General features: G+C 37.8%; 1 non-coding gene across 1 annotated transcript; it reads right to left on the bottom strand.

The window, feature by feature from the left end:
- TRNAH-GUG (transfer RNA histidin (anticodon GUG)) lies at nt 1–72 on the bottom strand. Its single transcript has one exon. It is a non-coding gene; the product is annotated as a tRNA-His (tRNA).
- Nucleotides 73–5,549: the final 5,477 nt, after the last annotated feature.

Raw genomic sequence — 5,549 nt, 5'->3', positions numbered from 1 at the left:
TGCCGTGACTCGGATTCGAACCGAGGTTGCTGCGGCCACAACGCAGAGTACTAACCACTATACGATCACGGCGCGCCACAAACCCGCAGGCGTTTGCGGTGCCTCCTTTAATATTTTTGATGTAAAACCATCCACACCTAGATAAAGCTATACAAAATTTCTGTCAGCTCAGAAACATCAATACAGTCCTTTCCAACCAATTCCCACCTACTCATGCTTTGCTTAAGCAAATCATTCTGATTTCTTTTTGTTGTTTTGAAAGGACTTTACACTTTAGCAACAAGTTAGATAAGTAACTTTGTTAACTCGCAATCAAGATTTTGAGCCCAAGAGAAAAGAAAAAATTACAAGGCCCCAAACAGGCATAATCATTGTTATTTTTTAAAATTAATTTATTTTATTTTTAAAAAATAATCTCTCCACCCAACGTAGGGCTGGAACTCACCACCCCAAAATCAAGAGTCAGATGCTCTACTGACTGAGCCGGCCAGGTGTCCCAAATCACTTTTATTTTTAAAGCATTTTTTAAAAAGATTTGTTTATTTATTTTAGAGAGACAGTGAGTGGGGGTAGGGCAGAGGGAAAGAGAGAATCTTGAAGCAGACTTCCTGCTGAGCGTGGAGCGCAACTCAGGACTCGATTCCCAGACCCTGAGATCATGACCTGAGCCAAAATCAAGAAATGGGGCCTCAACCCACGAAGCCACCCAGGCACCCTACTGCTATTTTCAAATGAACATTTTATATATGTAAAATAAATAAATTCAGTTACAATCTACTATAGCGCTGTGAACTGATTTAAAAGCAACATCACCCAAAGGTCCATGATTATGCATAGTATCCAGGTTTTTATCTTTAATACTATTCCCTACAAAATGAATCAAGATTTCTTAAAGAAATGACTACTTCCAGGAATGGTGCTGGGGAATTACAGGGCGAGCATGGGAAAGCTTAGATCAGAAGGCAGTGATTCGTTAACAACGCACTAGGATCTTTAAAAAACACATAGCCAGCTTGAAGGAATTCTCACTATCATGAGTTGTGATACTTTGGGTATGAAAAAAGAACTGTGATTTTTGTGCAGGGGTCAGTAAACTATGGCTTGCTGGCCAAATCCCACTCAGAGCTGTTTAGTAAATAAAGTTTTATTGGAATACAACCATACTTATTCATTTATGTATTATCTATGGCTGCCTTTGTGTTACAATGGCAGAGCTGAGCATTTCAACAGAGACCATATGGACTACAAAGCCTAAACTACTTACTATTGGGCACTTTACAAAAAAAATTGCTGGCCCTAGTCTAGTGGATTGAAAGACTGAATTAAGGAATATTGGAGTCAATGAAGTCATTTGCATGCTGAAGTATTTAGGTTCAATGATCATGATAGAACTTACTTTAAAATGGTTCAACAAAAACATATGATTAAGTAGATATAAACGGTTCTGATTTCTATCTCCATAGGTTAGTGTTGACTATTTTTGAAATTCACAGAAGTGAATATACTTTTTTGTGTGTCTGGCTCCCCCCCCCCCATGCTACATAATGTTTTTGAGATGCATCCATACTGCTAAGTGTATTATAGTGTTCTTGATGAGTGTTATTCCCATGTGTGACCATACTGCTGTTGATGATACTTGGATAATTTCTAGTTTGGGCCATTGTAAACAAAGCCCTTATACATGTGCATTCATTTTTAGAGTATATATTTTGTCGTGGAATTGCTAGGTCATGGGATAGGCGTAAATTTAACTTTATTAGGAACTGCCAAACAGTTTTCCAGAATGACTGTGTGATTTTACCTTGTCAACAGCAACCAGGTATAGTTACTCTATATTCTTTTCAGCAGTTGTTCTCCCTCTTTAAAAGTTTACTGATTTTTGTGAGTGCATAAAGGTATCTCACTGTGGTTTTAATTTGTGCTTCCCTAACAAATAATAATATGAGCATCTTATGTCTTTTGCTCATTTAGAAATTATCTTTTGTGAAGAAAGCCTATTCTGGTGTTTTGCTAATTTTTAATGCTTTGGCTTTTATTATTGACTTCTAGAAGTTCTCTATCCATTCAAAATTTGAGTCATATTCTGGTAAGAATATTGCAAATATCTTTTCCTACTCTATGGATTGCCTTTTTACTTTCTTATGGTGATTTTTGATGAGCAGAAGTTTTTAATTTTGATGAAATCTAATTTCTTTATTTTTTCTTTTATTGTTAAGGTATCTTACTCTAAGACATCTCTCCTGCCCAAGATTGTGAATATGTTTTCCTACATTTTCTTCTAGAAACTTTAATATTTTAGTTTTCAGCTTTAAAATTTATGATTCATGTCCTGACCTCAGCACAATACTTAACCACTTTGGCTTAAGAATCTTTGACTTGCTTGCAGATCACCAACCTCCCAGAAATTCTTATAACCTTTGATGTAAAAACATTCATAATAGTTTCCTGCTCTGCTCTTTGTTGACTACAGATCTTTGTGTTTCTATCCCTCACTCCTCCTCTTGCCCTCTCTTTCCTTCTCTCTCCTTTTCTCACCCCTACATCTGAGAAAACCAGAAATACCTAAAACTGAGAAGAAGAAAGATCTGATCAATTTGTGTTCAGGAGCCCAGGCTCTGGTTTGCAAATCTGATCCTGCCCTTGTGTGGTCTTGGAGAAGTAGCTTATACTTCATGTGCCTCAATTCTTTCTTCTATAAAATGGGGCTAATGAGAGTAACCACTTCATTCTGTCGTTGTTGTCTGTGCCTGAATTTAGTAGCTACTCAATAATATCATAATCAGTAGAATCATCACCCTCATTGTCATTATCCTCTGCATTATTTTTGAAAATTATTGTGCTGATATTTTGCACCTTAGTTTTGCTTCTCCTAGAAATTCTTGTAAATGGAATCATGGGAGTATGTATGCTGCTGTATTCTTCATAATGTCTCTGAGTTTTCTTTATATTGTGGAGTATATCAAAAGTTTATGCCTTTTTATTGCTGAATAGCATCCCACTATATGGATCTGTTACAATCTGTTTACCAGTGTCCTGATAATGGACACTTGAGTAGTTTCTACTTTGGGCTATAGTTAATAAAGACACTACGAACATTCTTGGTTTGGACATTTGTTTTCAGTTCTCCTGGAAGACTATCTAGGTGAAGAATTTATGGAAATAAAGGGATGTTTATGTAAATTTATGTTTACATGTGTAAGAAACTAAAACCAAAATGGTTATAACACATTCCCAAAAAACGTGTGAGAGTTCTGGCTGTTCCACATCTTCACCAAGATTTGGTGTTTCCAGGCTTTACAATTTTAGCCATGCAGTGGTGGGTGCAGTGGTATCTCAGTGCAGTTTTAATATCTATTTCCCTGGTAACTAGTGATATTGAGCACTATTATATGTGCTTACTGGCCATTGGTATATCTTTCTCTCTGAAGTGTCTGTTTAAGCTTTTGCCCATTTTAAAAAATGGGTGTTTCAGCTTTTAATATTGATTACAAGAGGTCATTTTAAATTCTGGAGATAGGGTCTTTGTCAGATATGTTTTGTGAATATTTTTTTCCCAGTCTGTGATTTGCCTTTTCACTGAATGGAATCTTTAATGAGAAGACATTTTAAGTATTTTAATTATTTTTATAATTTTAATATTTAATATTATAAGTATGAATATTGTTAAAGTCTAATTTAATTAGACTAATATTAGTTTAATATTTTAAATTCTAATTTATCATTTTAATATTTAATATTGTTAAAGTCTAACTTGTCATTTTTCTTTTTTACTTTTTTTTGTATAATATTTACTTCGCTTACCACCAGGTCATAAGGATGTTCTCATGCATTTTTTTCTAAAACTTTATAGTTGTAGCACGTGTATCATTTGGTCTATGATCCAACTCAAATTAGCTTTCATGTCTATTGTAAGGTAGGGATTGTAGGTTTTTTCACTATGTAGATATCTAGTTGTTCCAATGCTATTTGTTGAAACCATAGTCCTTTCCCCATTGAATTGCTTTTGTGTCTCTTTTTGGAAAATCATTTGACCAGAGGTGGTCTATTTTAGGTGCCTCAATCCTTCTGTCACTCCCACACTGTCTTGTTTATAGTAATATGCAGCTCAATAGTAAGTCTTCCAGCTTTGACTTTTTCACACATCTCAGCAAATTTTGAAATGTGTACATACCAAAGTAGCCAACATACAAATCAAGATCTGTGGTCCCTTAACTTCTCTCATCTCATTGTAAGACATATGTCCTCCCATATTATGTCTGGTCCCTTAGCCAAAGATCCTCTATTGCAGCTTCCAGAAAAACGAAATCTCCAGTTACCGTTAGAGCTGATGGAGAGACAAAATGTCTGCAACACTCAACCACGAATCTAGATTTTTATTGAAAACAAAGTTCATATTCCAGTTCTTTGGCTAGAGCAAAATTTTCTATTATTTATGACCATGAATACAACGTTTGGTTTGGAATTCTCTGTTCTTTGTAGGGAGATAAAGTCCCAGGGAGGGCCTCTAACTTACCCAACTGTTAGTTGACTATGAGGTTGAAGTTGGAGGCTGGGTAAGAATAGACTTTTATTGTATTAAAAAAGATGAGGGAGAGATGCTGAGAAAAGGTGTAGGGAAGAGTAGGTTGGAGCTAGAAAGTCGAATCTTGGGTCTTGCAGTGATTGTTAGATTTTGTAGAAAGAGGAGTTCGAGGTTACCTATCCAAGGGGGGAAAAACTTCAGTGCAAACAACCAATATTTAAAACCATTTTATGATACTTTCTCATTTACACATCGTCTTTCTTTTCCATTTTTGTAAAAATGGCAGCCTTCATGTGCTTGTTATATGACTTTTAAAATGTGTATTTAAGTTAAAAACTATTAAAATTAAACTATGCATCACGAACGTCCTAAATTCATCTTAAATTCAACCAACAGTGCATTTAAAATAAAATGCGTCCAGCCTAAGAGCCAAACCCACGTGGCTGTAGTGCAGTTCCTGGGTGTGTGATTTTCAACTGCAGTTGCTTTCTCTACTTTCCCGCACTCCTGGAAGTCCTCATTCAAAACCCATCAGAAACCGTTTCCTTTGCTAAAAGATTTGAAAGTACTCTTACTTCAAGTAACTGCATTAAAAATAAATTTACCAGTTGCCTCCTTGGAATCCACAGAGAGCCCGGGGGAGACGTTCAAACGCCAAAGGAACAGGGGCCGCTCACTCACTGGTAGCCAGGCCAAGGCTTTGGCTCCCACTGGAGACGGGAACTCGACTCACCTCCACCAGCGACGGGACCCCGATTTCATCGTCATGCGGTTTTCAGATGAGGAAAATCGCACGGAGTTCTTCCTTTCCCTCGGCTCTACTTCCACCTCTCCCTCTCTGTCTCCAGAGCGTCCTGGGAAGCTAATATCGGACAGGACCGAGAGGGGAGGCTGCCCTTCTCCTCCCGGTCGCTCCCGCCTGGGCGTCTCGGCGGCTCAGTCGCGCCGGGACGTTAGGGCCGCGAGGGCAGCGGGTGCGGGGCCGCGAGTTCGCCGCCCGTGTCCGCGCGCCCCGCGCACCTGCGCG

Source organism: Ursus arctos, unplaced genomic scaffold, assembly GCF_023065955.2.
Source record: "Ursus arctos isolate Adak ecotype North America unplaced genomic scaffold, UrsArc2.0 scaffold_12, whole genome shotgun sequence".
In the NCBI taxonomy this organism is placed as follows: domain Eukaryota; kingdom Metazoa; phylum Chordata; class Mammalia; order Carnivora; family Ursidae; genus Ursus; species Ursus arctos.
The sequence above is the reverse complement of the archived record's forward strand: the minus strand, read 5'-3'. Positions and strand labels throughout refer to the sequence as shown.